The following is a 22,740-nucleotide window of genomic DNA, read 5'->3' as shown; positions in this document are numbered from 1 at the left end:
ACATTCCCCAGTTTACGTAGGTTTCAAGACTTTATAAGTCATGATTTTTCCTTTTTTTATTTTTTTTAATTATGCCCTAACAACATTACTAAACTCCAGATATTGTGTAAAAAAAAAAAAAAAACAAAAAAAAAAAAAAAAAAAAAAAAAAAAAAAAAAAAAAAAAAAAATGCCCCATATTCCTTGGTTATTAATGTCAAGATTAGTAAGGTTATACTGTATCTTAATCAGTGAGGTTATAATGTACATTAAAATTATTATATATAATAATCTATATAAAAGATATTCTTTATGACCGTCAACACTGTAAACTGAGCTTTAATTTTTGTATCCAATTAAAAGTACAGTAATACTTTGGGTTACGAACCGATTAGTATACGAATTTTTTAACTTACGAAGTGACGCCCTCATTCTGGAATACGAATTTCGCTTGGAATACGAATGCGCGAATTTCCATCATGGGAGGCCGCCTGATTTGTTTACATCGGATGAGCGTGGGATCTGCGAACGCATTTTTTTCGGCCAAAACTTAACGCTGCTTTGTTTACATCGGATGAGCGTGGGATCTGCGAATGCATTTTTTCGGCCAAAACTTAACGAGGGTCACGTGACTTCCTCCTACGCATCCCTTGACCCTTTTTAAACCATAACTCTTTCAATATCTCGCTGGCGGTAAGATTGAACGCATCTGTCCGTGATACGCTCTCAAATTTGCTTAGTGATTTGCGCACGTGTTGTGTTTCCGTGATAGTGCTTATACATTACTATTACCCAAATACTAAAGACAATGGCTCCCAAGATGACGAAGGCAAGCAGCAAGAAGGAAAGCATAAGAAAGAAGGAGATGATTACAGTCGAAATGAAGAAGGAAATTATCCAAAATGCATGATAAAGGCGAGTGCGTGAAAGACATTGCAGCATTCTTCAAGCGGTCGCAATCAACGATCTGCACTATTTTGAAGAAAAATGAAGAAATTAAAGCCAGTAAAGCATCAAAAGGTGTCACAGTATTGACGAAACAACGGCCTTATATTCTCGACGATGTAGAAAATTTGCTCATAGAAAAATATTTTTTCAAAATTGTGAAAGACAACATAGTGTTGCGTAAGCGTAAAATTAGTGATCGTAGTGAACGGTGCTCTCTAGAGAAAGAACCAGAAAGTCTTCCAGAAGTGTTCACGGAGGAGATTTCCCCCCAAGCCCTAACCCTCTCCTCCTCACCCTTCCCCTCCTCCCGTCTCCGTCAAGCCAGCAGCCACACTCGCCAAAGGTAAAGTTCAGGTTTTACTGTGTATGCATATTAAATCTAGTGTTTATATTTAATTTCATTCTTCAATTTTATAATTTTTATGTAATTCCTACACGAATTTTTAACCTTAGTGAACAAAAATAAATGGAAAAATATTGGAATTGAAATGGTTATTCATGGTCGGATGGAACGCATTATTTGCTTTTTATAACATTCTTATGGGAAAATCCATTTGGGTTACGAATTTTTTTAGGTTACGAAGCAGGTTCTGGAACGGATTAAATTCGTAACCCAAGGTATTACTGTAATAAGTTTCCTAGTAAAAAATATAAACTAATTAGATATTAATACAACCAGGATACATGCATCTACAAACACAAATCACTTTCTTAAGACTTACATATAGAAGAAATAACTTTTTAATTTGGACTTAAGAGTAAAGGACTTGAGCATCTACGTATTACATATAATCACAGACTGGTAATTCGCAAGTTTCTAAGATCATACAAAAATATGCAAGCCTATGACACAGTACACACACACACACACACATACTATTTAAGCAAGCAGTTGACCTAATCCAAGATGAACCAAAAAGATACTGTGAATTTGTTAAATGACTTAACATTAATTCACAAATACAATAATACCTTTATGAAAATTATTCATATGCCAATATAACACATTTTCAGATCTGGCAAGCTTATAAGCATGGAGCCTCTATGTACTTTGTAAGTATGGAAGCACAAAAAAATATTTCTATGTATGTATTAGTGGGGGAAGCACCACCTCCAGACAACACATTATTAAGTATAAAATTTTAATATAACTGGCTAAATACAACATGCATTATCCTACGTGCTGTTCAGTGGACTGGGATTGAAGTAGAAATGACGGTCAAAGCCCCTCTGAACAAATTCACACACTTGCTTATTTCCCTCATCTGTGAAATTTCCTCGGACTTGTCGAGATACCTGATAAGGGCAGAAAAAGTTCACAATCAGAGATTTACTTTAAGTGGAAAAATAGTCTCCAATAAGCAAACACTTTCTAATCAACGTTTCCTTACAGAAAAACCTGTCTGTAAGGATTCCATAAATGATTTTTTATTTCATCATGACCCCAATAATTGCACATTACATTTTTTCCCTGGCAAATTAAATTCCCAGTCAAACCAACTTGTGTCAGTCCTGAGCTAGATGCCTCTACTGAGTATGACATTTGCTCCACCCTTACACTCTGTGACTACTGAAGCATCATTGGACGTTCTTTCCTGAGATGCCTTTATCAAGAGTTTGTGCCTTGCCTTTATTTTTCTTTATATTTTCAAGGTTCATTTTACTTTTATCAATGTGTTATCTTTGTATAATTCCATTCCCAATTTCCCACAATTGGGAATGGACAGAGATTTCATGACAATTTTTTGTAACTTTTTGTAAAGTAGTTTGTTTGCATCTTACAGTGGACCCCTAGTATTCACGGGGGGATGCGTACCAGACCCCTCTCGAATAGTTAGAATCCAGGAATACTTAGAAACCCCTCTAAAAATGCTTATAACTGCATGTCTTAAATATTCAATATCAAAGGAATACTAAAGTACCATCCTACATCAAATATGCCTTTGAAATGATATTATTTATATAATTTCAAAGTCATCTTAAACAATTTACCATTAAAAATATATACAAACAGCCAATAACACAGAAAGAGAAAGAGAGAGAGAGAAAATCCTTACGATATCAAAAGATTGAAATGAACTTCTCTAGGCAACACTTCTTCCCCACCCATAAGTAGGTATATCTTTTCTAGAGAGAGAGAAAAAGAAGGCTGAATGAAGTATCTAATTGTCTATCTATTCTATCAATCCTTTGGCAGAGAGAGAGAGAGAGAGAGAGAGAGAGAATAATATTCCCTCTCTCTCAATGTTTTGTATGATTAATACCAATTGGTTACAGAGAGACTTTCCCTGAGGGGAAGGGCAGAGAGAGGGGAGAGAGAAGATAGAGAGGAGAGAGAGACGAGAGAGGAGAGAAGAGAGAGAGAGAGAGAGAGAGAGAAGCGAGAGAGAGAGAATATTATTATTATTCAATATCATTTAATCTTATCAAAATTGATATAGTAATTAAATCAGTATTACAATATTTGAAAATTAGTAAATTATTTTTTTGTATCAAAAAAATGGCATATTTAGTCATGAAAATAACATCAAAATACATAGTACTAGTGAATATTCATCAATGGAAAAACTGTGAATGAGAGTCCTCCATGATAAATTTAGATAGATTCCACAAACAAAATCCTCGAATGAGTGAGTCTGCAAACCTTGAAACCGCGAATATGGGGATCCACTGTATTTCTAAAAGAAAAGTGTTCTTGTACAGAGTAAAACTTTACCTATGGGTCTCTGCAACCTCATGATTTTTACATAATTTAGTATAATTTAGTAAATTCTGCAATATTACTTGTAGTTTTTTCCCTTATAAACTTTGTTTAAGTTTTTCATGTGGTCCAGAGATGTGGCTCAGAATGACCCATAACAATTAGAGGATCATTCAACCAATACCCCAATCACCCAGAAGACCATTCAAGTTTCCATATCGGCTATAAGTTGTTCATAAAAAAATTCAACCAAAAGTAACTATAGTGACTGGAAGTTAAGGGCTACCTTCTTAGTTTCATTCAATTTGCATACCACTATATTTAAAATCACAGATCATTACAGTAAATACAAAATTAATTTCAGAAAAAAAAATGACATGTTAACCAAACAGTCATACCCTTTTCATAAGAGAATCCAGCTCTTCATTATGTGGGAATACTTCATAAATACATTGCAAATAGCTTCCATCAGCCAAGACCCCTTTCAGGATGACGGAATGATGCAAATCCTGGAACAGGGAGTAAAGTTAATAAAATTAAAAATTAAACCATCTTATCTCTGCAATATGTATCAGGCCTTTTTGATTAAACTATTCAAATTTTCTTTGGATAGAAAAAACAAAACTTTTAGTTAAATCATCATCTTAAAATACGGTTGTACTCTTGACTTCTGGAATTTCACAGGTAGTACTTCAATATAGTTTGAGTAGGAATATTGGAACGACCTAACAGACAATCCTCATTCTGTAATTACTTGGAAAGTACATAATAAACTTGATTTATTATAAAATGTCATTTTTTATAAGTACAGGCACGGTTAATGGTGATCTGGTATTATGGCGCCTGTCTAGCACCATAAAATCTGCGATTTCCCGCGCTATGATGCACCAGTTCTGGTTATCGGCACCAATAGAGTTATGGTGCCAATACATACCTAACAGAGGTGCCATTAACTGGTTATAGGTTCCAAAATCAAGTTGTCGGCACCATAAGCGCCACAAATCACTAAGTTTCAGTTAATGGTGATTTCTGCTTATCATCAAGTCCGTAAGAACGGAACGCCACCAATGACCGGGGAATATCTGTACAAGCCCATCGTTACATGAAATGACATAAATTTGCATTTTCTGTGGTGGTCCAGTATGAATGAATTAATTTTACATTATTCTTTTTAGGAAAATTTGTTTGGTACACATTGTTTTCAGCACTTGCCATGCCTTCTGGAACCAACTAATGACAAGTACTGAGGTATGTATCACTGTTCTATGGCATTGGGTGGCATCATCAGAGATTAATCTCCCCCTCTCTCCAACCTAAAATAGAACAGTTTGGCCTAAAAACAAATCATAAATTACCAATGGTATGGCCTATAGAAAAGATAATAATAGGATCTCAAAACATATGAAAAATTACTTTGAAGTAAAACCATTATCGGCGTCTCGCCAGTAGCCTATGGTCAAAAATCAATCAATGAATTGTAAACGTTAATGCCTAATGAAAAGGCGTAACATACACCAACTACTTTATGATGGAATGCCATAACATCCAAGAATTATTTCTAAGCCTAATGAAAAGGCATAACATACACCAATTATACAATTATGATGGAATGTTCTAACATCCAAGAATTACTTTTAAGGAAAACTTTCATCAATGGCTCACCAGTAATTTAAGGCGATCAAACAATTCATAAATTGCAATGGTTATGGTCTAATGAAAAGGCCTAATATAGACCAATTACTTTTATAAAGGAGTGTTGTAACACTTGAGAATTACGTTAAAAACAAAACTTATCGACAGCTTGCTAGTAGTTTCTTGCTGGAAAACAATTCATAAATTCCCAAAGTTATGGCCTAATGAAAAGGTGTAAAATACAACAATTTACTTCATAATGGAATGTCCATTATGAAAATTACTTTTAAGGCAAAACTATGGCTATGTAATTATTGGTAAGTTACTTATTATTAAAAGAATAGTACATCCCGTGTTGGACAATGAGAAGAGAAACAGAAAATGTGCACAGAATATGTCAGCCTATTCCATGTTGTGTGGGTAAAAGTGTATAGCTGTACTTAAAGAGTGAGAGGGCCTACATTACTCTATCTGGACAGTCTTAAGAGGACTATATTCTCTTGATGTAATATCTCAATGGGTGTTTGGTGTCTTGGCCAACCTACCACCTGAACGTGGGTATTATGTGTGTTCAGGTACAAAGAGAACAAGAAAAAGGGCATAAAAAGTAAACAGGATTGCATCTGGGCTTGAAGGGATAGTGCAAAAAAATACATGTATCTTGTAATTCATTACTATAGGCAATATCTATAATAAATAAAAAAAAAACCAACAGATCAAACAGATTAATTAAAAAAGAATGACCTGAAATTACCTTCAAGAGTGGAGTAAACAATATACATGTCACTGAAAGTAGGATTCTCCTATCCACCACACTAGTATAGCAGCATCTGTTTTCTACAGGTAAACCACTATCTTTGTAGATGACAGGAGTTGCCCTCACTCCAATATCAGGCTCTCTGCCCCTGGAAAAAGATAAATGATGGTCTTCAATAGATGGAAAAGAGGAAAAGACACTTTAATTCTATCGATAAATTGCAAAAGCAAAAGTTAAAAAATTTACTACAATTACCTGCAATACTGAAAAATGAATATCTTGGGTTTTCCTCTAAGTGATTCACACTCAGAATTACTGAACCTCTCCACAACATCATTGATAGTTAGATGCTGGTTGTCTGAAGTGTAAAAAGACTTTCCATCTCTTCCATGGCTCATGATTACCACTATGCATGAGTCTACATTTTGTGGCTCCTCATTGTTTCTGAAATCCCTCAAGGCTTTTATGGTATCCTGTAAGCCAATAAAAAATAATGTTGTAAATCTAAAGGATTTCTGAAAAAAACAGCAAGTAGTAAGATGGAAATTTTGTTACAGAAAATAATGTGACTACTATCCACCTGGAACTGGCTAATCTGCAACTATGCTTTTTCTAAATAGAAGTTATAGTATTAGGCTCTGCCTTGTATGATAAGGCGCCCTATGAGGTAATGTTAGACTAGCGATAATCTATACGCTAAGTCGGTTGGTATTGCACTTCCATCTTCAATGGAGTGTCTGGGGTTTTGTAGATCACTTACGAAGTCGGTATTATCTTTACGACGATGTGTTAAACTCATGGTTCGGTGAGGTTCTTGTAGAAAACACAAGGTATAAAAATAGTATATTCTTCTGAAGTTTTACATGATGAAGATCAGGTATGATCGTACAAGTCTTCTATGACGATAGCTTGATCGCTTCTGCCAATGATGATGGCTAATCCTATTCCTCTACATGATAAAGCTTAGGTAAAGAGGTACAGGTCTTATATGACGATAGCTAACTCTGTTCTGCTTGTCTACCATCTCCGTTACAAGTTATGAAGAAGCAGACAGTAGTTCGAACATATGAACATACATACAATGACATAGTTTCATACGAACACACAATCAAATGAGACACGCTACAGATCACGTAGGCCGTTTGAATAATAGGTCGGGGTAGTTGTCTCAAGCAGGAGCTTGGACTAATGTTTATAAACAATTGAATGACTACAGGTGACGGCATGTTATCTTAGCTTACATACTTATTGTATACGTCATCTTTAGCGTCTCTAGTTTGATCACATTCCTGCAAGCAATCTGGTTGACCTCTTTAGTTTTAGACTTTATATATATGGACTAACATTCCATATTTTATTATGTAAACACTTACATTAGCTCGGTCAGCTACCAAAACCCAACTACTGAATATTACTCAAACTTGACTTGCATTTGACTTATAGGAGTGAGATACAGACACTATGTGAATATATATATATATAAGTAAATAAAAAAGAAAAATTCATTGTGTACATGAAATTGATTCAAGTAATAAAAAATATAAAACAATGATATTGGTAAATAATAGTGATCACATGATATATATAATGATACAGTTTTTCACTTCTTCTCTTTAAGATATTATGCTACAGAAAATACTAATGTACTCTGATAATTGCATAGAATGAAGATTAACATGATAAAAATCATATTTTAACTGATAAAAAATATCATATATGAATTGATAAAATTATTAATGTTTATGCTGATTGATTCGTTGATTTCTGATTCATTAATCAATATACTAACTCATATATAACTGCAGATATTGGGAAGATAAAAGGTAACAGATGATTATAGGCTACCTGATTTGTTTATACATTGGTATATGGATTCATATAATTATGATATATGTGCACTTTAAATAGATTCCTATTGCGTACACGCAAAAATATATTTAGATTCTGTTATTTATGATCATTTATATAAGAGATTCCTATTGCGTACACGCAAAGATATATTTCGACTCTGTTATTTTTATGATCAAATTATATATAAGATACATGATACTTTATATATATAGGATACATGACACTTCATATGTTATTAGGATACCATGACCGAGGTTATACTACTTCACTTTTAACTAGCTTTCGAACAACTTTTCGTCCATTACACAGTTCCAGACAACCACCTATAGCCAATTGAAACGGCCTTTTTCAATGGTTAAAACAAGGGGAAAATTTGCCTGGGCGGGTCCAACGTTCCATTTTGCGCTCATACTTATTCTCTGCAGCCTAAGCTACACGATTCCGTTTCGCGATGAATAGATCATCCCAGCACGAGTCCTTCGCCAGCAAAGTAGAGTTGAATATCCTTCGGGTCGTAATTGTCGGAAGTATGTCCCTTTTTGTAGTCGAATTCCGACAGCCGCTGGAGCGTTCCGCATTAAAAAACGAGATTAACGACGAGATACGGTGTCGGTCGAAGAAGTCCATGAAATTCCTTTCACATTGTAGGCGGTTGTTACTTGACTGTAGTCGTCCGCTGCGACGAACGATTTTTTGAAGTTGCTATGTGAAAACTCTCGTACTGCAGGATACTGTAACCGGTTCCATTAATCAGCCTGCAAGTGAAATTATAACTTGTCACAAGGGCAAATGTAAACAAATTCAGACGACATCCAAATACAGGGGAGGGAAGAGAGTCCATTTAGACCAGACTTAACCCACATGAATTCGCTGATATTTCGGAATTCAAAAGAGTCCGCTGTACAAACTTTTTTATCATGGCATTAACAATGAGTGAACCTATCCAGGTCTATGATGACTTGTAAAAATATCCAGAATTATAAAAAATAAATTGATATCATTACGAATCTCAAAGAAAATTCGATATTACTGGTAGGTAAGTTACTAGACAAAGAAGTGAAAAGAGCTATTTGTAAGATTGCCAGGCAACATAAGAGTCAAAGAGAAGATTAATCATGATTCTATGTGCCCTAACAAAAGTTTCATATTCAATTTTCTCGTGCGCATCCTCTGAGGTTAACTTTTAAAAAACATTATTAATAGATAGGAGATGCAACGAAAAACCCACTATGTAACTAATTTCTATATAAACTTTGGGTTTTCAAGAAAATGTGACATTTTCCCATGAATGTTTTTACTTGAATTGTAATAGGCTAATGTTGCAAGTCAATATTTCATATATACATATCTGATACTTCTAAATGTCTATGAGGTTCAGAAAAAAAAATTAATTCATTTTGTTGTTATAGAAATTCTATTTTTTTTGGCGTATTATTTGTTCATTAATTTTAAAATGAATTACAAAAGTCCTTAACTAATTGCATTACACACACGGATAAGAATATGTTATGTGGCCTGTCATGTGACCTATGAACCACATGTGAAGTTCATGAACTAAGCATTCCTTTCTCCAGTCAATCTGCTTTTGCAAGCAGAGACGACACACAGATGAAGCCTGTGTAAGCAGATTATTGAGGTTAAAAGGAACAAATGCTGATACGGCAATGATGACGTCGTCACTTGGCAGGAGATTGCTCTCAGCCAGCTAAGAGTTACGTTACTTGCTGTAAGAGATACGACTTTAGTATTTTCAAATGATATTTTAGTGTTTTAATTCTCCACCCGCATGAGAAGAATGTCTGAAAAAAAAAAAAAAAAAAAAAAAAAAACAGTACCAAAATTGAACAATATATTAGTTTCATGTTGGCATTATGTTAAATAAATATTCCTTATTCAAACTATATGAAAAAGGTTTCCATACAAATTCTATATATATTATTAGCCCTGTATAAGATTCATATAGGATTATTCCATAGATAACATTTTCACTTCTAGACTTCCTGACTTTAAAATCTCTTTTATTTTATTTTATTTATTTATTTATTATTAGTTTATTTATTTATTTATTTATTTAATTTTTTTTTTTTCATTGACTACGAATATAAATCACCGGGACAGACAATATGTCAGTAGATTTTGGATATGTGTTTGAACTTTTAGCTTATTTGTCATTACTAAAGAGTTAAGTTAGAGTTCAAATCTTTACGCATATATATTTGGATATTTAATTATCTATGGTTACGTTTTGCTTATTGATTTTATCGTGATTCCTTTTTTATTATAATTTGTAACCCTTCCGACTTCTTACGGAGTGTATTATATTGACTCCACTTGTATCCATATTTATCTTATTTCTATATTTATTTATTTATATATTTTTTATATATATTTGATAAATTAATGGTTGGCTTGAATATGTGGAAAAGTGTTCTAGCGGCGTACCGTATAAGTGCTACTTGCGGCATCAATTCTATAGATACAAGATAAAATGATAAAGGTATTTAAAAACCGCGAGAACCGCTATAATCCGGTCGGATCCAATATCACGAGTTGTAACTCGTAAGACATTGACACTTCCTATTTAATTATCCGTTATTCTACCAAACCGATTGACTCTGGGTGATCAAATATATTATTGGTTTTCTTAATGGAAAGGAATTCACACAACGTGTTAAGGAGATTATTATTGATTTACACCCACCCGAGTCACAGATTATTATGTGTTGAATTCCATATTTACTGATTTAGCACTCATAAATATTCCTAACGCACTCAATTGCGGTGTTTGTTTTTAGTGCTATTAATTCTATATAACGTGTCAAGGAACTATTAACACTAAGAAGTGTTTATTCCCTCTGTCAGACTCGTAATTCTGTTAATAATTCTACGTATATTCTTTCAAGGATTGATTTGCACAGGATAGGCTCCTAAACTGACAGGTGTCTTAGTGTATCCCTGTTTTTCATGACACGTTGTTACAATTAGTTATGTGCTTTTTATATCTGTAAGCATTGTAGGCCAGTAAACGTGATTTGGCTTTCTGTGAAAAAGGAGGGAACCCTGGATGACGGAATGCAACCAGTTTATGACGATTGGTATGAGAGAGATTATTACTACTACCTGGTCGTTAGTCATCTGCTGTGTTCTTCGGGTTTTCCTCGTCACAGACCTACATATAATATTACATTTGATTACATTATTCTGATACACATACCTTAAGTATACTTTTGCTTTAGGGTTTCTGCTCGAAGTGTGTATTGTTTTTGCTTAGCCGCTGACCCTGTTTCCGTTCGAAGTGTTTATTGTTTGGGTTATGTGCTGTTGACGCTTGCTTGTTCAGTTCGTAACAGTTCTGCGCTCCGACCCAGATATTCAATGCTCGCGATCTCTTGGGTAAGGAATTTTCTTGTTTAGATACGGTTTTAACATAGGTACGGATGTTTCTATATCTTTTAGTCCAATTAATGGTTCTTTGCTGTATGGTGCGGGATTGCGGGATAATGCGTCAGCTATGATAATTGCTTTCCCAGGTAGATATCTAACTTGGCTCCAAAGACCTGAATGATCATTTGTCACCGAGTCCTTTTGGACTGTGATTAAAGCCTTTGAAAAAACTCGGTAAAGGACTCATGTTCAGTAAGGACTTTATCAGGATAGCCATAGATTATGAACTTAAAATGTACTAGTGTTAAAGATACCTAGCCCTTCCTTGCCTATTACTGTATATTTACTTTCAGAGGGCTTTAGTTTACGTGAATAAAAAGCTATAGGGAAGAACTGTTTATCATATTACTGAAGTAGTATCCCTCTTACCCCTTGGTCTGAGGCGTCTGTTGCAATAAAAAAAAATCCTTATTTAAATCAGGGATTTTTAAGTTAGGTAAGCTGCATTATTCCGCTTTTAAGATATCGAACGCCTGTTGATGCTTTTTAGACCATAATCAATCTACGCTCTTCTTCGTAAGATCTGTTAAAGGAGCTGTCATGATTGAAGAGTTACATATTTGCATACGATTGTAATACCCACTACAGCGCAAAAGTGCTGTATCCCCCTTTTACGTTAATAAGTACCGGAAAGTTATGAATAGCCAGACACCTTACCATGGACTACTTTTAAGACCTTGACCAGACACATAAAAACCGCTAGATAAACATGTTCGGTTTTTTTAAAAAACTCACATTTAGATATTTTACTTCTGAGATTATTTGTCTTTGTCTCTGTAGCACTAGCTCTACTTTATGTGAATGTACTTCTAAGGTATTAGAAAAGATTACAAGATCATCCATATAGGCATGTAGGTTATCCCCTAAAAGTCTCCAAACACTATATTGTAATTTGGGGCGCAACGTAAGCCGGAGGCATACGTAAAAATTGATAATGTCCCCTGAGTGTGCTGAAAACGGTATATGAGGTTACAATCACTTAGGTAATGGTATCAGGTAAAAGCCTTTAAGTAAGTCCAAGTTGGTGAAAAATTTATTCTAACCTAACAGAGATAAGATGTCGTCGGTACATCGCACTGGAAACTATCGGAAGTCGTTTCCTTGTTTAAGCGACCGTAATCTGCGCAGATACGCCAAGTCTGATTTTATGGCATGACGTTTGAGGGAAAAAATTATATGGGCTATTTGATTTCCTAATGACTCCTATTACTAACATTTTTCAACTTCGTCATTTATCTCTATTTTGAAATTTCATTGAGAATCTATACAAGGTACGTAAATAGCTTTATGTTTGTCCTTAGTACCGTGTTTTGTGTTAAATTACATCCGTTTTTTTCCAGAGATCACTCGCCAGTGGAGAAACTTCCTGGTATTCAGGTAAAAGATAAAAAAAAATTCTGCTGAATCACCTCTGCTTGAATGACTTACGGATATTACTTTAGATAGATTATCAGAGAGATTCATCCACTACTGGTTGGGCGTGATTAAAAAAAAAAATTAGCAACAATAAAAAATGCGATATTTATAAACTTCCGTATCCACGATATGTATACTTTAGGGCTTTGTTCGCGGAAATCGTTATATTTCAGAGTGTCGGGAAGGATTAAAAATTTCATTTCCCAGCAAAGTCTTTTACACGCACTAAGACATTCGAGGGTGCATGTTCTCGAGATTTGCGTGCAAATTGCGACTGCGGTTGTGGGAGAATTCTGTTGGGTCATTTGACAATGTTACGATTTATGAGACAAATGTATAGTTCCTTTATATAAGTTATTATTTGATTAACTGTCTCATTTTTGTTCAAACGGATTTTAATATGTTGAAGGTTTATAGGATTTTCCTTTGATAAACACGCCTTATTTTGCAGGATGTAAGAATATATTTTGTATACCCTAGATGAATCTTACAATTACACTAGATAACAGATCAATTTTTTTTTTTATAACTATAGAGGTATCTGTAAGCGCTCGCTTATCCGGACTTCTCATTAGGGAAGTTCGAACAACAGACGGTTGAGTCCGTAAATACAAGATATTGCGTGTACTAAAGAAATAAAACAAGATATTCTAATTTTTACGGCGCGTACAGTTGGGCTTAATCCACCAGTATTTATTATAACTTAATGTATTAAAATTAAAACGAAAACCTGCTCCTGATTACTTATACGGTCGTGTGTTTCATAGGCCAAAAAATCCTTTTTAATTCAAAAAGATATTGGTATGAAACAACATCGCTTTTCCCCACTCTGCTAGAGTCGCTTATTGTGTGGAATTTGCTATGTTCTTGAAACACTTCGGCAGCAGTTTTTGACCTAACCATTCGACCGCTTGACGGGGAGTGACACAGTACCGAGTTTGCTTGTTTGATTCTGAAAGGCTACTGTTTCTATTTCTTTTTGTAATAATTAGGATCCTTCTCTTTATTACCATCTGCAACATATTGTGTGTTTTTTAGCATTACGTTTGCTGGTTACGTATAAAGCAATGAATGACTAACTATTAGAACTGAGCTTACTATAAGACAAGTTATCTCTACTGTATGCAATATTAACTGTTTGTAAATCATTCTTTGCTAAAATTTGAAATAGTGAGAGATCCTGGTCAGCGCATTTGGCCTGATAAAGAAATTTTTTTACAGACATGTTATTCCTTGCAATCCAGCCATATTTTTAAAGTTGAGTTGAGTCATTGAGGTTCGATATTTTATATAACTCAAAAAACTCAAGGCTAAAACTGCGATCGGGACTTGCAAAGGAGCATTTATTGTCATGACCCGAAATAGTGTTACCTCTAATTTATCTAGATTGTACGGGTGTTCCACTTGTTTTTGTGTGTTTTTCTAATCACTACGGTGCTTAACGACCCTATCCATGCATCTGTATAAATACAGACGTCCACTGCGTAAACGCATATTCACTGTTTAATATGATTTGTCACGTAAGGGATTAATAATCACCCAAAATGATAAAATTAACATAGTACATGATTATGATATTTCAGTAGAACTTCTGGAAACGGAAACAGACACTCAAAGATAAAAAAAAAAAAAAAAAAAAAAAAAAAAAAAAAAAAAAAAAAAAAAAAAAAAAAAAAAACTCGCAGTAGCGAAATCTCAATGATGTAGATAATTTCTGTAAAAAAGTAAGATAAGAATGTCTCGTAACTTCAGCCCACAGGGAATAACGAAATTCGACCTGTAAAGGAAACAAACTCAAAAGTTACTAACAAATGAATAAAAAATTGTACTTAGCTTGCTTTTGTGGGAAGTCACGGTGTTCCGATAACGACACACGGCCTTGGTCCTCCTCCTCTATTTAGCGGACGACCTGGTTTGGCTTCAGTTTCCCCGTCGCGTTGTTTCGATGATTCGAGCCCTTGAAAATCCGATGCTGCAGACGCGTTCGGTTTGTTTCTTGCAGTGCCGGCAAACGCTCACTAACGATGTTTTTCTTGAATGATTCTATTGAGAGAGAAGCTTCCGTTGCCGTAGGAAAAGGACACGTCGTTTTTGTTTCTTGAAGTTATTCACTAACGATATACTAAGTTGCTGACGAATCTTGTTGTTTTCTGAAGTCGCTCACGTAATGATGATACTATGTTGCTTGAAGAATCTGCTGCTTTCGTCGTCGTTGACTTCATGATTTATTCTGTTTTTTCTCGTAGGACGTTGTAGAGTTCTTCTGGTCCGCTGGCCACCAATATTAGGGCTCTGCCTTGTATGATAAGGCGACCCTATGAGGTAATGTTAGACTAGCGATAATCTATACGCTAAGTCGGTTGGTATTGCACTTCCATCTTCAATGGAGTGTCTGGGGTTTTGTAGATCACTTTACGAAGTCGGTATTATCTTTACGACGATGTGTTAAACTCATGGTTCGGTGAGGTTCTTGTAGAAAACACAAGGTATAAAAATGATATTGTTATGATACAATAAAGTTTTATGCATACTTACCTGGCAGGTATATATTAGCTGTATTTTCTGAAGTCCGACAGAATTTAAAAAAAAACTTCCGACACACGCAGTGGTCGGCCAGGTGGTTAGTACCCATTCCCGCCGGCTGGAGGCGGGTATCAGGAACCATTCCCATTTTCTATTCATAATTTTTATTTCCACTGTCCCCTGAGGGGAGGTGGGGGTGGGTACTTGAATATATATATATCTGCCAGTTAAGTATGAAACAAACTTTATTGTATCATAACAATATCATTTTGCTCATGAACTTACCTGTCCAGATATATATAGTATATAGTTGAACCCCACCGTTGGAGGTGGGAAGGGACAGAATAGAAGGATTTTGGGACACAAATGCATGCAGATGATTTACATCTTGGTTCCACCTGTTAGCATAGCCGACTTTCGTGATTACTGTCACCCAAGTCTGCTTCTGCTTTACTAGAGTTGCCAGCGAGGTAGAGACCTATGAAGCTGGTGCACTCCAGATGATCTGTCAACGGGGGCGTGACCACAATGTGACTAGACCATATTGACCATACCATGAGGGCTAAGAAGTAAAATAAATATATATATATAATTATATATATCACCACCTGACCAAACCACCTAGCCAAAGTTAATGTGTGTTAACTAAGGCTTCAGAGTTAAGAAGTCGCCGTTGTCAGCGACTCCACAACTAAATTAAGAGCTCTTCCTAACCATTCTACAGAAAAAAATGATAGGATGAGTAGTACTTCGTGCCCCAAGATTGTGTCTGCAGACACGTATGGCCCTAGCGAGCAGCAGATCTCATATGCCATCTTCACATCTCACAGGGAGTGTGAAGTGAACCCAGAGTTGCTTCGCTAAAACATGGTACTCAGGAGTTTTGCTGAGTGCCATGCTCTGTTGAAATGCTTCCGAGGCCGCGCCCTCACCTCGTGAGCATTCAGATAAAAAGCTTTCAATCTTTGTGCAAACACAATGAAGGATGCATTTTTGAAAGAACTCCTTAACCCTAAAACCAGGGTGTACTTCGATATGGGCAAGTCTGGTCTTTTTCGGAACACTGCAGATTGCCCGACTGACTTCGACTTTCTTGATTTTAAGTAGATAAAACTTGAGAGACCTGACAGGGCACAGGACTCTCTCTGGCTCCTGCCCACTAACTTGTGCCATCCTGCTTCCAAGATCCTGGCCCAAGGACAAAAAAAAAGGGTTTCCATTCTTAGGCCATAACGAAAGGCTTAGAGAGCACATACCTTTGTGTTCTCTAAAGCCAAACTTGTGACGATGGCTTAAAATCGCACTAACCCTCTTTGTCGTATCTAGGCGTGGTAGAAGAAGGCCTTCCTGATCACATACAAGAAGTTAACAGGCAGGAGAGGTTTCGAATGCTTTGACATCACGAACTTCAGACTACGTCTAAGTTCCATATTGAAAGCTTCGATCCGGAAATGCACAGTCTGTACTAAAGTCAGGTGAACGACCAGTTGACCAGTCAGACGAATCAAGGACAGCAAGGCTGTACCCTGAAGACCAAAGGCACTATTCTTAGCTGAAGGATGAGTGTCTGGGACTGCCTGGGCGATTCAATCTAAGCAAACCTTGGGGGTGTATCAACGCAACCCAACGTCGTCCGCAATCGACTTCGTCAATAAGAAACTCAGGCTACTATAGTCGCCTGATCTCGCACGAGTGTCTGACTCCGAGAAAACAGGCGAGGCAAAAAGTAGATGGTGAGCTAGAATCGAGATTCCACAGACCTCAATGATCGTGAAGGTCTTTGTTGTTTGACAGATGCAAATCTGTCAAACAACATTCTCTGTTGTCTGTTCGCACTGGCAGAAATTTTCAAACTCTCGGCAACCGCTAGACCACTGGTAGTTCAGGTGATCTCCCCCACGTTCCCGTGGCGCTGGTACTTGGAACTACTGTTCCCTTTTCCTCGATTTTCTCTGAACCCTGTCTCCTGAGGGGAGGAGGGTGGGAATTTAATTATATATACCTGCCAGGTAAGTATGCATAAAACTTTATTGTATCATAACAATATCATTTTTATGCATGACACTTACCTGGCAGGTATATATATAGCTGATTGACACATTTGGAGGTGGGGGGTCACAGACAGCAACATCGTCATAATTCAAAAATTAACTAATTTTTAAAATTATTTATTAAGTTCCTTACCTGCTAAAAGGTAGCTGACTTCGTAGGTCCTGCCTCTTAGCCTGCTAAACCTTAGTAGCTCTCAACTAGGATTGTGACCTGTTTGTTGAGAAAGCTAATAACAAGGGTCTGACAACTGGACGGGACCAATTTGTGACAGGAAACCCTAGCCCTCTCTACCAGGGGCATTCATGCTAGGATAAGTTAGACCACCTGAACCACACACAAAGCTAACGTAACACATTACACTTCACATACTGAAGAGGAAATAACCCTCTCAGACAACCATAAAAAGAACACCACTTAATTAAAATACCTAGCATGTTAGTAATCTATCGTTTGCTGCCGTCGATCGAGACGATTCGTACGGACTTTTGCAATCCTGTAACGAACCTCTAGATGATCGTTACATTCTACGCCTGTTGTTATAATAGGCTCTTTCTCGTAAACTCGAGCAGGGACCGAGAGAAGATACTTCTTAAGATATGAGAGAGCTGTGGAATATCAGAGTTGATGTGGACCACTGGTTCCAAAAACTCGTTTCGAGGACTGGAGGGACTACCGAATTGCATTTACTTCTTTCAGATTAAGATCCAGGACATCTGAAACACTATCCAGATGTCCGGCACCTTCTTTCTATCATGACGCACTGAGAGATGTTCAGAATAATTCCTAGATCTTGAATAATATTTTCAGTTTCCCGGTAGGAAAAAACTGTGGTCTGAATTGCAGTCTATTCGGGGAAACAAACTTCTTCAGGAAGGAAATTGGTCCCCAGCAAGCTCATCCATTCCCTCCCCGAGTATGCTTACTTTCCCTATAAGGCTGCGCTTTGCCTAAGCAGGAGAGCATATAAAAGTGCAATGTTGCGGTAGACTCGTAGTTCTATACCGTGCGGTAACGAGCACCGAAAGGATTAAGAGATAACTCTGTTGAACATAGTAAGGCAAAACTAATGCAACGTTTATTCATTCACGTAAGAAATCCCCTCAATCTTCGGCTAAAGTCCGTGATTGTAGGACAGAGATACAGTTAGTCAGTCAATCCCGCAGGAGAGACGTAAACCGCCAGCACAGAGATACGGTTAGTCAGTCAATCCCGCAGGACTGAGAGAGACGTAACCTACAGCGCATGACAGCGCACGATCTGTTAATGGTGGCTCGGTTGGAACTTGGACAGTCAGACACAGCAGCAGCCAGCAGCTTACGAACGTCGTCTCTTAACTTTATGTCTGGGTTGCCAGCTACCCTATTCTACGAAGAAATAGGTCCGTTATTTTTTTTTTTTTTGAAGCAAAAAGAGACTCTCAAGCTGGTATATTTAAGCGAAACAGAAAACGCTAAATATATAGATGCGTTTGTGTCGTCAGAACACTACCATACAACGGTAAAAGATAAATCGGAAACTCCTGGAAGGCTGCAGGGAGTGACGATTAAATGTCCTTTAAAATAGTAGACAATAGACCTCTCGGTTGCCATCCGAAGAGGTAACTACAGCAAGCGTGTATGACTTGAACCAACCAGTAGTAAAATAACGCAAGGCAAAAAAATTTTATTATATCACAATAAAGTTTGTTCATACTTACCTGGCAGACATATATATAGCTGAATTCGGAAATACAGCTACATACATATCTGACAGGCAAGTTTCATGAACAAAACTTAGAGAATCGAAGCAGACATCTCAAGCTTCTTAAGATACTGGACATAAGCGTTCATTGACGTAGTCTACAAGTCTATTTCTTGTACGAGTCTGCGAATGAGGAAGGAGAGCTCTTCCGAACCTTGTCCTTATTCGCTTACGCAATATCAAGTTAATGAGATGTTGTCAATGAGAACTAACCCATTAACGGTACGAGAGATATTTTGTCAATGAGGGGAGACCCACTTACTTGACAAAACGATAGTATATTGTCAATGGGGAAAGTCACTGAATTGACAAAACGTAATCCAGGAAGTCGAGCCTTTTATTTTTCGATTCCGTCTCAAACAAGGAAGGGACAAGAATCCGCTTTAAAAGACTGGGCTTACGGTAGGTAGAACGACGATGCTCAATCGCATGGAAGTCTCGACTAGAAACTAACAAAATCTATCATCTGAAAAACCCTTTCAGATGGTCTAAAAAGCTTTAAAATTTATTGGCAGTATGGCAAAGGAAGTCTTGTCTTGCGCTTTCTCCAAGAGCGGTCCTTTTGATGAGTGCCTTTGCAAGAATCCTACTGCCCGTTGAGCTTTCCTTAACTTCCATCCACCTTTGCGAAAAGCAATATAATATTGACAGAGACCTCTTGAATTCACGAAACCCGAGGTCTTGCTGGTTTCAAAGACGAAGTTCTGTTCACTTTCTTGAGGCTCAAATCTTAAAACAAGAGCTTGAAGAGTTCAACAGAAACGTTCTGGTGCGCGCTCGGCGTCCACTGGCGAGGACGCTCGGCGTCCTGGTGCGCGGCTCTGCGCGCTCGTGGCGGCCACTGGCGAGGACGCTCGGCGTCCACCTGAGGAGCTCGCGGTGCGCGCCGGCGGCCACTGCGAGACCCGGCGTCCACTGGTGATGCGTCCATCCGAGCGTCCTGTTCAAGCCGATCGTCCAAATAAGCGTGCAGAAAAGCGTCACGCTCCTGACAGGCGTCAAAACAAGCGAGAGAAACTGCCTTCTTTTCCTATTTTCTTGGTGGAAAGAAGTACACGTGATCAGGCAACTTTCGCCTTCTTACTTCTCACTGAAACACATAACGAGGGAGAAGGGACGTGAAGCGTCCTCTTCTATAAAGCTCTTAGAGGGCGCGAGTCCTTCCGAGAGCTCCAAACCCTTGTGCGGGGAGGACGCCTCGGAGGACGAGAAGCTAATCTTCAGGATTCGTGCATGTGCACGCACTTTGGCAGTCTGGGTATTTTCATCAGAAACTGCCGAAGGCACGCCAGATCGGTAGGGGTTCCCTGTAACCCTCCTTCGGCTTTCGACATGCCCTCTCCCTTGGTTCTGGGAGTTCGACAGAGGTCTAGACCTAGAGGCGTTATAAGGCCGATCTGACGCACCCTCCACTACACAAGGGGCACTGTCACTGCACTTAGCCACTTCACTATTGCTCTCTAAAGCAAACACTTTTCGATTCTAAGTTACGAATCGAAATAGTATAGAGAAAGGGCAATAACCTCTACAGACACTGTTTTAGGGCCCGAAGGCAACATTACAGGGTTAGGCGTAACAAAAACAGAAGTAGAACTCTTCACAACAATGAAGGAGAGCGATCACCTCTCGCAGACATAGTCATAACCCGTAGGCCATACTACAGCGTTAGGCAAAATAAAGTCTACCGGAAGGTTAGCAGTATCACTACCCTGACTTTCGTAATTGATTAATAGCGTACATACTAAACAAACTTTTTCCTTACGGAATTAGACACGTTTAACTGATTAATTGCGTACATACGAATCATACTTTTTCCTTACGGAAATAGACATGTTTACTGATTAATTGCGCCCCCCCACCCCCCCAAGTGCGGAACTACCGAAGCTTTCGGTAGCCACAGCCCTATCTTTGCAGACAACACCCTCTGAAACTAGCCTAACTAGATTCAGATATCTTATGCAAAAAATGAATCAAATTCAAATCAATTTAAGATAGCGTATGCCTAGCCACAAATCCAAGTAAATAAATTAAAAGACAATTAGGATACTTAGCGGCAAATGAAGTTTCCAAAATCCTAAGCGGAGGTACTGAAAACAGGTGTTTTCAGTACCGGCGACAGAAAATTTATGAATAGAAAATGGGAATGGTTCCTGATACCGCCTCCCAGCGGCCGGGAATGGGTAACTAAACCACCTGGCCGACCACTGCGTGTGTCGGAAGTTTTTTTTTAAATTCTGTCGGACTTCAGAAAATACAGCTATATATATACCTGCCAGGTAAGTGTCATGCATAAAAATAGTATATTCTTCTGAAGTTTTACATGATGAAGATCAGGTATGATCGTACAAGTCTTCTATGACGATAGCTTGATCGCTTCTGCCAATGATGATGGCTAATCCTATTCCTCTACATGATAAAGGCTTAGGTAAAGAGGTACAGGTCTTCTAATGACGATAGCTAACTCTGTTCTGCTTGTCTACCATCTCCGTTACAAGTTATGAGAAGCAGACAAGTAGTTCGAACATATGAACATACATACAATGACTAAGTTTCATAACGAACCACACAATCAAATGAGACACGCTACAGATCACGTAGGCCGTTTTGAATAATTAGGTCGGGGTAGTTGTCTCAAGCAGGGAGCTTGGACTAATGTTTATAAACAATTGAATGACTACAGGTGACGGCATGTTATCTTAGCTTACATACTTATTGTATACGTCATCTTTAGCGTCTCTAGTCTGATCACATTCCTGCAAGCAATCTGGTTGACCTCTTTAGTTTTAGACTTTTATATATATATACATTCCATATTTTATTATGTAAACACTTACAATAGCACTTGGATTATACAGATTTCACTCACACAAATATAAAAACATACAGTTGGGAAATATACAAAACAAAAAAAAAAAATAAATCTATGGAGGTCCAAAACACAAAACTTGAGTCTGCTGTGCGTTCAGCACACCACAAATGAAAATATGTAAAAAAACATTTCAGCTGTGGGTTACTTTTACCTTAAAAACCTGTATTCACAACATTTATTATGCAGCCATAAGTAGAAACAGGATCTAAGACATAAACAACTCCTTATTAGTTTTACTGGTAATTTTGTAGAAGTAAATGCAGACTACAACCTCTAATAAAATAAAATAAAGAAAACTGCAAATTCAAGATAAACTATTTCTTCTAGATAAGTATACAAACTTGAAGTCTTTCATATGGATAACCTTTAGCATTGGCTGGTTCAGTTGTTGAAGCTTGGCAACAGGTGTTTAGTTATTGAAATTTGCATCAAGCGATTAAAGTAACAGGTAGGCAACTGCCAGGGTACCACCAACTCATCTGTCAGTAATCCAATCACTTTCCCTCCTGCTATAGGGAAACTTAAGGGATGGTTAGAAGTAGGATTAAAAGAAGACCAGGTTTCCATATCTGGGAATAATCCAAATCATCTTGAGATTGCAATTTGTTTTACTAGAAAGCAAACATGAATGGCATTATTACAAGGAATTGGAACCTAAGGTGATAAACTTCTGTTATATAACAAACATTCTGCATCAAAGGTGAGATGCTGAAGGATGGTCTGTCACCATCTGGAAATGCAGGCTTCCATAAGTATATTGGATAGGGGAAGGCGACTCCTGTGATCCCCCATACAGTCAGGTTACTGTAGCAAGAGGCTAAAAGGGTT

The 22,740-nt window shown here is 37.4% G+C and overlaps 1 protein-coding gene and 1 long non-coding RNA gene across 8 annotated transcripts in view; one reads left to right on the top strand and one right to left on the bottom strand.

Moving 5' to 3' along the window:
• Window positions 1-22,740, top strand: part of LOC135195033 (uncharacterized) — a 311,947-nt gene that overhangs the window by 206,123 nt on the left and 83,084 nt on the right. The window lies entirely within an intron of this gene.
• Window positions 1,579-4,095, bottom strand: LOC135226889 (uncharacterized). The gene is made up of 2 exons (XR_010317307.1): window positions 4,027-4,095; window positions 1,579-2,223 (listed from the first exon to the last, which is right to left on the bottom strand). It is a non-coding gene; the product is annotated as an uncharacterized LOC135226889 (long non-coding RNA).

Source organism: Macrobrachium nipponense, chromosome 15, assembly GCF_015104395.2.
Source record: "Macrobrachium nipponense isolate FS-2020 chromosome 15, ASM1510439v2, whole genome shotgun sequence".
Taxonomy (NCBI): Eukaryota; Metazoa; Arthropoda; class Malacostraca; order Decapoda; family Palaemonidae; genus Macrobrachium; species Macrobrachium nipponense.
Note: the sequence above shows the minus strand (reverse complement) of the source record. Positions and strands in the feature narration are given on the sequence as shown.